Source organism: Hylobates moloch, unplaced genomic scaffold (assembly GCF_009828535.3).
Source record: "Hylobates moloch isolate HMO894 unplaced genomic scaffold, HMol_V3 SCAFFOLD_21, whole genome shotgun sequence".
Taxonomy (NCBI): Eukaryota; Metazoa; Chordata; class Mammalia; order Primates; family Hylobatidae; genus Hylobates; species Hylobates moloch.
In genome coordinates this window covers 38633324-38644222 of record NW_026652296.1, presented here as the reverse complement: position 1 = coordinate 38644222, position 10899 = coordinate 38633324, and the positions used below count along the sequence as shown (strand labels likewise).

Sequence of the window (10899 nt, the reverse complement as noted above, 5' to 3'; positions counted from 1 at the left end):
GGGCCCCAGTCTTCTGTGCCTGCTTCAGCTGGTGACTTTCTGGACACTTCCCCTTTTGAGGGTTAGCTAGAGAATAGACAAGCCCACCAAATGGAAATCCTGAGAGCTCGCCCGGGCTGCTGCTATCAAACCAGCAGGGCTGCATGGATGATGCCTTGTGCTTGGGGTACGATGAGGCCACCTATCCCTGGCTTTCTCAGATGTGGCTGTGTATAGACGCCACTGAGCCATGGGTCTGGTCAGGCTTTTTTTTTTTTTTTTTTTTTTTTTTGTTTTTTTTTTTTTTTTTTTTTTTGAGATGGAGTCTCGTTCTGTCGCCCAGGCTGGAGTGCAGTGGCCTGATCTCGGCTCACTGCAAGCTCCGCCTCCCGGGTTCACACCATTCTCCTGCCTCAGCCTCCCGAGTAGCTGGGACTACAGGCGCCCCCCACCACGCCCGGCTAATTTTTTGTATTTTTAGTAGAGACGGGGTTTCACCGTGTTAGCCAGGATGGTCTCCATCTGCTGACCTCGTGATCTGCCTGCCTCAGCCTCCCAAAGTGCTGGGATTACAGGTGTGAGCCACCGCGCCCGACGGGTCTGGCCATGCTTCTTAGAGTTATGTGGTCAGGAAGAAAGGGAGAGAACCTGCTTATCTGACATTTTTATACACCACTTCATTTGATAACTCAACAATATTACATAAGAAATAAACAACATAAAACAAAACATAGGCATATTGTTACACATGTGAAGTAACTAAAAATTCTGTCTCCCTTTTGCTGACTCTCCAGAAAGCTGCAGAGGCTTGCACCTCCTACCTCCCTCCTCTCCTGATTTCTATTTGTGAGTCATGGGAAATAATTTACACAGAAGATGACCAGACATTCTGTCCAGGGAGTGCTCACACAAGGGCGCAGTTTGATCCACCCTGTCCTGAAAGCTTTCATGCCAAATTTAAGTGAATTTGAAGTAAGCACCAGGCCAAGAGATTTGGATTAGCCCTAGAAAATGAACAATCTTCTTACAGATTTGAGGGCAAGTTAGAATAAATCTGCCCAGAGACAGAAACAGAAGCCACATGCGGGAGGAAATATTGATGGTCAACACTGACAGGGAAGAGGAGTCTACCTTCCAGTTCTCAAGACATGCAGATGAAAGTGTAAGGAGACATTTCATAGTAAATAAAGTTCTAGGGGTAGGGTGGCAGGGTCAGATATGCATGGCTGTGCTATTTCATAACAGAACACAATATAGTACACCATCTGAATGTAAGCAAATTATAAAACATCACAAGTAAATTGTAGCATTTTGGCTTTAAAATGTTATTCAGCTATTTTATATAATTTCAAAAGAACACTTTAACAAGGGAAAGGTGATTTCAACATAACATTAGAAGGCAGAACTAATGTTTATATGTACAAAATGTCACATACGACATATAAGCATGTATACATAAAGATGGTATAAAACTAGGAGTCAAAACATGTCTGTTGGGCCAATGAGCAAATACTTTCTATATTTAGGCTGACGGTGAGGAAGTAAAACAGCATTTGTTGAACCCCTTCTTTGTGTCAGACAATTTTCCAGTGATGCCATTTAATCCCTGCAAACCTGTGAGTAGGATTTTACGGTATTTGCTTTCATCCTATAGTGGTTATGTATTCTTAATAATAATCATGATAATCATCATCATGGGTTGAATTATGTGCTCCCCAAATTCCTATGTTGATATCACAGTCCCTAGTACTTCAGAATGCTACCTTATGTGGCAATGGGCTATTTGCAGGTGTAGTTAGTTAAGATGAGGCCCTATTAGAGTAATAGTAGTCATGCAATGCAACCATGGCCTTATAAACAGGGGAGGCTGGGACACACACACACACACACACACATACACAGAGACAGTGCCATGTGAACATGAAGGCAGAGACCGTGTGATATGTCTCCAAAGCCAGCAATGGAAAGGTTGCCTGCAAACCACCCTGAGCTGCAGAGAGGCGTGGAACAGTCTTCCTCACAGTCCTCGGAAGGAACCAGCCCTGCCCACGCCTTGATCTCAGACTTCCAGCGTCCAGAACCGTGGCACAGTCAGGGTCTGCTGTTTTCGCCCCCCAGGTTGTGGTACTTCGTTGCAGCAGCCCCAGGGAGTGAATGCAATAAGGATCGCAGAATGGCAATGAGCATTTACTGAGGCACCTGCTGCTCTAAGTGCATTAAAGGCACAGGGTGCAAGTCATCTTCATGGAGAGCCTGTGGGGAGGCCCTCTCACCCAGTCTAGGGATGTGGAACTCAGGCCTGGGATGAATTCACTTCCCCTCCAGCACGCAGCTCATTGGTGGTAGAGCTACGATTTGAACGTGGCTTCAGAAACTTATAGGAACGTAAATATTCTTCAGAGGCTTGGAAGGTGATGAGCTTATCAAGTGAGCTATGGGTTTAGAAGCATCCCCTGTTGCTGGTTCTGTGCTCCTCCCTGGCTGGGTTTCTCAGAAAGGGCTGGCTCATGAAAACTGAGGGCTGCCCATGTGGAGCTGGGGTTTTGGTTCTGATCCATTAAACCCAGGGCTTTACTGGGTCCCAACACTGCCCACAATCATCCAAAATCCCCCTGTCCCCTTCACTTTAATGAAACTCCCAGGCTGATCCACCCCGAGAAGAGTGGGCCACCACAGACAGGCAGAGTCTGAGTAGGGCGGTCAGTGGAGACAGGTTTGTCTGCGGTGACGCTGCCAAGGCTCCTTTGGAGTCTTCCGACTGTGCCGGCGCCGCCTCCCCCAGCATCACCGAGCCTTTTCTTGCTACACTCGGCTCGGTGACCCTGCTTCAGAGGATAGCCCTTAGGCTGCTGGAACTGCCAACAATATAGGGACAAAGTGCAGATCATTGGTTTAGTGTGTGTTACTCTTGTTTAGCCACAGTCCCAGGTCTAGACAATATCCAGGACAGTGGATTTCTCAGAGAAGGAGAGAGGGTCCGGGCTGCCACCTCACTGCCCCCTGGTGTATTTACCAATGCTAAAATTGGGAGAAAAGATGATCAAGGCCACTCTCGACAGGGAACGGAAGGGAGACCACCAACTGGACAGCCTCTCCAGTGCCTGATGGGAGGAGGGTGCAGGGAGCTGTGGTGCCAGGCGGCTGGCCCCATCCTGGGTGGTCTGCATGAGAAGGAGCTGCTGTCCTGTCACCTCTCCTAAAGTTCTGCTTGTTCACCTCAACCTCCTTAAAGCCTCCAGGGGCTACCTCTGTAGAATGGGTAAAACCTGGGCTCCTTAGCTTTATCCTCAGGGACCTCTGTAATCTCCATGCCCTTTAATCCTTAGCTCCCACTGTTCTGTTTTCCATACCCTGTTTTCCCACTGTTTCCAGTTTCCACCCTACGTAGCCCCTCCGTCAGGCTTTTGCTTATTCAGCAGCCTCTGGTATTGAAATTATCAGGAATGATGTATCAGTTAGCTATAGCTGCATAACAAAACATTCTCATATCAGTGGCATAATCCAGCAGTCATTTGCTGTTGCTCACGTGCCTGTGTGTCCTCTGGGTTCAGCTGATCAGTGCTGGGCTTTGCCAGGCAGTTCTGCTCCAGGCTGCCTTGGCCCGGTAGTTTTGCTCTCAGTGCTGGTCTGTGGGTGGGCAAGGGCGGCTCGGCTCCACCAGTGCTTGTTTTGAGCCAAGGCTGCAGGCACAGTAGTGACCCAGGAGGACTTCTTCTCATGTCATTGGCAGAAAAATAAGACGGAACGTGGAAACACACAAGGCTGCTTGATTCCTAGGCTCAAAACCGGAAAGCAATCCCTTCTTCTACAGGCTATTGGTGAAACAAAGTTGAATGCTCCAGCCCAAAGTAAAGGGGCAAGAAAATAGCTCACACCCACCTTACCTTGGTGAGGGTATGGAGGCAGGAGAGATGAAGGTTTATGGCAAATAATGCCTCCTACCACAAGTGGTGAGGATGATGACATTAGCAAATAGCACAGTAGTAGCAGAGGCAATCACATATGCTGTAAAGTACTTGCCATGTGTTAGCCCCAAATTACAGGATTACCAGCAGTGTTGATTCTCACCGTTGCCCTGTAGGAGAGGACCCGAGGCTCCTAATGGTTCCTAACCTCCCCTAAGATCGCACAGTTTTTAATAACAGAATCTTGAACTGAGCTGAAGATTTGTCTTTGCGGATCTGAGCCCAGAATTTGGAAGCTGCAGTTTGACTCCAAAGTCCAATTCATGTCAAAATTTTACCTCTCCTTCAAAGTCTCCCTCAAATGTTGGCTTCCTCATGAGCCATTTCTCAATTTAGTACAGGTTGAATTTACAGATCTAAAAATTTGATCTCCGAAATGCTCCTTATTGAACGCCAACATGATGCCTAAAGAAAATGCTCTTTGGATTTGGGATTTTGGAGTTTGGATTTTGGGATTTGCAACACATAACCAGTAAGTATATTCCAAAATGTGAAATCTGAAACACTTCTGGTCCCAAGTATTTCAGATAAGGGATACTCTGTCTGAATTATACTATGCCTGCACACTTGATTAATTAGATTGTGGATATAAATCTTTGCTGTGTTCTGCCACTGTTGGATATTTTAATGGAGTTCAGTCTAATAGAATTTTACAACAGGCAAATGTGTAATAAACCCAGCTCTACACGCACAAACACAATACTGAAAGACCAAGAGGAATTCCATTGCTTTTCACATCTGATGTTATTTGTTAAACGAAGAAGTCCTTTTCTTGAGATCAGAACATGTTAATGATTTGTATTGTCCCAAGCTTGGAAGTAAAAACCTTGGAATCGCTAAGCATGAATGTGCTTATCTAGGGTCACTGAGCAACCATCAGAAGCCCCAAACAGTGTTGACATTCGGCAAAGCCCAGGTATCCCAGACTCGGTCACCTGAAATGGAAAATACTTTCTCACCAGCAAAAGTATAGATACCTTTTGGTTAAACGGGATTCAAATCAAACCTTTGTGAGAGGAATAGCACGGCCAAAATTTAGGGGGCCCACCTGGTGATTCTGAACATTTTATTTGGACAAGTTGCATACTTTTTAAATGCAGGCTCTTGAAAAATTCCTTTAGAAATGTCAAGGTGACTGGCGTATTAAAAAAGTGAGCCAGAGCAAACAAAGGTGACATTCTTTTAATTCTTTCCCTGCTGGGTCATTTTCTCCTTGCTGTCAGCTCTGCGTATGGCCATCGTCCATAATGGACCCTTGACCTGCTCAGAGGTTCACACTTTAGGGAAACTGCAAAGCAGAGGAAATTTTGACCCAGAGGCCTCTTCCCACCAAAGCTCCAGCAGAGGCTCAGACTTAAAGCTAGAAAGTGAGAGAACCAAATCATGCTGGCAACTTTTCTCTGCTACATCTTCCAAAAACATGGTGATAAGAACAGGAGTCACCAAAGGTATTGCTCCCGGCATCGTTCATGGGGAAGAGGCTCCTGCTCGGGGACCCTGAGCTGCCTCTAATTATCGATCACACTGCCAGCTCTGTCTCTCCCCACGGCCCATGACACTGCCAGCTTTGCAATTTTGTTTTCTGAATAAGAAGCTTCACATTTAGCTTTTAGATTTGAAATCTGGTTTGGGGATTTTTTTTTTTTTAATGAGAATGCCTGTGCATCATATCAGTAAAGCTGATAATATGACTGTATTCTATCCAAATGAATCCTATGTTAATACATTTGCCACTGTGTTTGACCTACAGAAATAATTCCATATGGGTTTACCCATAGGATTGCTTGCTTCCATGACCCCAAAGACCAACACAAACACACAAAAAAACCCAAAATTACAGACATAGGTGAATTTTGAAAAATAATATACTTTCTGGACAAATTAATAACCTAATTTCTACACACTAAATATTATTTCCCACTCACATAACAAAGTCAGCAAACTGTTTCTTTGGTAAACAATTGGCTCTGTAGATGTTATAAAGTCATTTTTAGGAAAAAAAAAACAAACAATGAAACAATGGTAGAAAATCAGAATGTAGGCTGGGCGCGGTGTCTCATGCCTGTAATCCCAGCACTTTGGGATGCCAAGGTGGGCAGATCACAAGGTCAGGAGACCACCGTCTCTACTAAAAACAAAAAATTACCAGCTTGGTGGCGGGCCTGTATCCCACTACTCAAAGGCTGAGGCAGGAGAAGGCTGAACATTCCTTGAACTATGAACGTGAAGTAAAATTTTTACAAGTGGCAACCTAAGCATTTAAGAAAAAACAGTTACTGCTTAAATAAGAAACCGGTTGCATGGAAAAGCCACCTTCCTCTGTACTTACAGGACAAAATATGTTGTACTCTTGGGGATCCGCAATTTCAAATGAGAATGTCAAAAATTTCCGTTTCCATTTTCCTGAAGACATGGCACACGCTGGCTAGCAATGCTGCCCAACAGCAGAGCTGCCCAGCCACAAAGGCCTTTATGTCTTTGTCACCAGGTTGGCCAGGAGCCGCCTATGTGGAGAAGTCTTATAATGCATCAACAAGAGGAAAGTAGCAAGAACTGAATCTCACTGGCTTGTCAATCCCCAAGTGGCTGGCAGCAGCTAAGATGCTACCCCTTCTCTGAGCCAATAGCTTTCTCAGTCTGTATATGTGCCACCTTGCAACTGGCCTTTTGCAACACAGAGAATATGAAAGAAAATTTTTATCATTCTATGGTAGTCTTTTGCTTTCTGGGGTACTCTGTTCTGTAATTCACAATTAGAAGTGATTTCTCCATCAACATAATGAAACTGTAGTTAAAATGAGTTCGCTATTTTCAGGAAAATTACTGAAAATGATGATGATGATGTCACCAAAGCTGGTCCATCAGGAAAGCATGCAGCCAAGACATCTTTCTACTATTCAACATGGACAATTTAGTTTCACCCAAAACGCCATCTATCATGTTAAACTAATGCTGATAATTTGAATTTGTTGGTTTTATAGGGTTCAATAAGTGTGCAAAGTTGTATGCTGCTCTTGGTTAAGAGCTACATTCACTAGGTGTTTCTTCCTGGAGTTGTACAGGTTTATGAGATATGTTGATAATTCCCTGATTTCTTTTTCCTTACAAGCAGTTGATACTTTCTCAGGTTTGTTGAGGACCCATGTAGAATTACAAGTCAGAATCCACCTCTGGCTACCCACTGCTGAGTCTTAACACTGCAATTGGCTGGATTGGGGCAATTCGTACAACTTGTCACAGAAGCAGAACCAGGATTCTTCCCTAGCAGTAAATAGACAGGGACTGTGTGGGGCACCAGAAGCAGCTATGCAGGCACTTTAGACAGAACTTCCCATCTCTGCACAGGGCAATGTGGGTCCCAGCCAGCAGCTGCCTCCCCGGGCATGCACCAGCACATGCAGTGCAAGCTTCTTCAGGTTGACTTTGTGTGATGTGAGAAAGTATCATTCACATGTTTCATGTCGTGTACTTTCAGAGTTGGGCAGAGAAACCGTGTCCCCTGTGTGGACCGCCTGCAGGCTGTCTGGGACAGACCCAGAGGTAAGAAGCCAGCACATTCCCCGTGTGCCTGCCTAGGCTGTGTTTCCCAGACACTCATTAGAGCCTGACCCATTCTCACAGATTCTACTTAGAAACACCTTATCAATAAAAACCAAATGCTTTTTGTCTTTGGCCACTTAGGAATCCCACATTGGGGACACGGTCCATGTTTAGTGGGCAATGCTTTTGGCCAGATGAGGCGCAGCTAAAACTTCAGTACAAGTTTGGGGTAAAGTGCTGCATTAGCTCAGGGACTGGCAAACTGTGGCCAGGAGGCCAAATCTAGGCCACTGCCTGCCTTTAATAAATAAAGTTTTATTGGTACACAGCCACTCCCATTTATTTTCATTTTGTCCATTACTGCTTTTGTGCTGCAATGACAGAGTTGAGTAGTTGCAACAGAGACCATATGGCCTGCAGAGCCTAAACTATTTATTCTCTGGCCTTTTACAGAAACAGTTTGCCAACCCCTGCATAGGAATAAAAGGAAAATAGCCCCTTTCAAGGAACCCCTGGAAGGGTCCGGACACAATGCCGGCTCATGGTTGTTTTCCATTCCTGCTCTGACTCCCAGGCTGCAATGCAGTCAAAGCCCTTTGAGCTCCCCTTGCTAAATAACTTTAACCTTTGTGAACCAAGCAGCCATCCTTCTTTTGCAGAAGGAAGGACAACGACCATTTTTCCTTGCAGGTTATGGGGTGGTTAGCCATGTGGGCAATGGGTCTAGACAGCCAGGTTTGAATCCCTCCTCACCCTTTGAGCCCTCTGTGCCTTGGTTTACCTTTATGTAAGATGAGGATAAGAAAAGCGTGTGTCCTATAAGGCTTTTATGAAAATGAAATGAGATACTAAGAACAAAGTGTTTGTTTTAACTTGGACTGCCTCATCCTACACAGTCAATAGAGAGAGGGATTCTGGAGTTAGAGGGTATCTTGAGAGGGCATCATCATGGCTGTCTTTCTGAGGAGTAAATTGAGGTCCAGTGAGGAAAAGTGACTCTGCTCCCACCCTCCATAGATATTGAGGCAGGTCTAGGAGGCAGAGGCTCCAATGGTAATGACTGCTAATATTTTTTGAGCTCCTCTGGGCGATGGGCCTGGGCTCCACACTTGACTTGTCATGTCTCATTTAGCGTTCGTGGCTGCCCTGTGAAATAAGCATTTTGTTTACCCCGACTTTACAGACAGGGAAGAAGCGATGGTGCTGGAACTCACACCTGTCCAGGGTGAGCTTGCAGGAGCTCACGGCCAAGCCCTGGCTGCCTCTCCACGCAGCTGCACCCATGAACACACTTGGGAGCAATACAACATTTTGGGTTCCAGGGACAGAAGGGGTTAGGGGAATTCAACTAGAAAATGCCTCAAATACCAAATTCTCCATCTGGGTAAAACTGGAACCTTTCTGGCTACCCCTCTTCTCCTGGGTACAGCATTGCAATGGGTCCATCTAGTGGTCAAAGGCAAGAATGTCCACCGGTCAGGCCTCTGAAAAGCAACTGAGCCAACAAGCCCTCCCGTCTCTTGACCAATCTCAGCAGGCCAAGGGGACAGGCAGCCTGGCCAGACGTCAGCCTTAAGGAGGATCTGGCAAGGGACGTGTCCGTGGATGTGCAAAGGAAGGGGGACACTGGCAGCGGCCAACTCTCCCTCCTCATCTTTTCAGAGCCCTGTACCCCAGTTCCACAGGAAGCAACATTGCCCCTCAGGGGACATTTAACGGTGTCTGGGGACATTTCTGGTTGTCACAACTGGGGGATCTTTCTGGTGTCTAGTGGGTTTAGGCCAGGAATGCTTCTTACCACTCTACAGTGACAGGACAGCCCCCCATGGCAAAGAGTGAGCCTCGAATGCCAACAGCGCCACACAGCACTGGAAACCCTGAGGTGCCCTCCTTCCAAATGGAAGCAGGCAGGCCTGGGGATTCCACGAGGCTGTGCGTGCTCAGAGCCCTTGCATGTGCATTCCTGCCTAGACCGCTCTCCCCATCCCCACTCTCTTACCTCGTCCTCTTCCTTCACCTCTCAGCCCACTTGTCTCCTCTTCGGGGGAGCTCATCTGCTCATGTCTGCCTCTTTGTCTGGGTTCTATCTCCCCACATGCAGGCCTGAGACAAGGATTTGGAGGCAAGCAGTTTATCTGAGAGAGGATTCCAGGAAGCACCTGTAAGGGAGTGAGGAAGAGGGACCGGAAGTGTGGGGGTAGGAGCATTGAAGGGTGAGTTGATGGGCAGCCATTGCTGTGAGCAGCTGAGGTGTGGTCTCTGAGGGAGGGGGGCGGGGGCATGAGGACTCAGAACTGTCCCCTCCAGGAGAAGGAATCCAAGGTGTTTATCCTCCAGCTCCCTGACTATTCCTGCACACTAGCCACTTGCAGCTACCTGTGCATTGATAGAGGAACTGATGTCTGTCCGGTCTGCACACATCTCTCCATTGTGAAGGGCATTCAAGCTTGCCCTCTCTCATCCTGGTCCTCAGAAGCTAATGGGTCACTTTCCCAAATTGAAGCTCCAGAGACCAGGAACAGAGGACTGGTATAGTTGATGAGACTACACAACAGGAGGCTGGCCCCACCTAGCGCAAGGATTTGGGAACTGTGACATCACCCTGGAGGCAATGCTAGCTCCCCATGATCCACGGCTACATTGTTAGGGCTATGGAAACCTGACGGTTTGAGGGCAGACCACCAAGAAAATTGTTACATCACATCCCCAGCTAGACCAGGCTTAGTTTGCTTAGTAAGAAAGGCAATCTTTTTGTTGAATTTCACATTTTCTACCAAGTAAAGAATTAACCTTTTTGAAATCACAAAGGAGATCACAGCAGGAAAATGAAGCCATATCCTGTACACGCTGGCTACCACAAATGAACCATCAGAGAGATGGAGGGCAATGCCTGGAGGAAGGACGGGAAGAGGGAATCTAAGAACATTCAGTACTAATGGATTCCAAACTCCGTGTGATACCCAGCCGGTCCTGGACCAGTTTATCATCTCAGTGTGGACTGATTCTCTTTTGCAGGAAGTTTGTTCTGACATCACCAGCTGGATTGCAGGGCACCTGTGCCATCCCTTGTCCTGTTGCTGTGGTGGACTTCTTCCAGCTTTCAGACATGCAAGACTAAATGTTAATAGCATCTATACATAAGTGGCTGAGAAAATGCTGTGGAGAAGCTTACAGCTCTCCATCATCAGCGATATAAGCACACTTTGATTAATCAGGTGAATTGCATACAATCAGGTAGTCTTGCTGAGGATGAAGAACTTTATATGGATTTGGGGTAACAGGACTAAAGTCCTTAGCATCGCTTGTTTGGATTTTTCTCGTTTCATGAGTAGTTGATAATTCAGCAAACGTTTCTTAAGCACCTAATCTGACCATTGCACGGAGGGCTAACTGCGGGGAATATGGCAGAAATGAC

At 46.4% G+C, this 10899-nt stretch overlaps 1 long non-coding RNA gene across 1 annotated transcript; it reads right to left on the bottom strand.

Moving 5' to 3' along the window:
- Window positions 1–8398: 8398 nt before the first annotated feature.
- LOC116461446 (uncharacterized) lies at window positions 8399–10078 on the bottom strand. The gene is made up of 3 exons (XR_004246060.1): window positions 9851–10078; window positions 9484–9587; window positions 8399–8630 (listed from the first exon to the last, which is right to left on the bottom strand). It is a non-coding gene; the product is annotated as an uncharacterized LOC116461446 (long non-coding RNA).
- Between the last annotated feature and the right edge of the window lie 821 nt (window positions 10079–10899).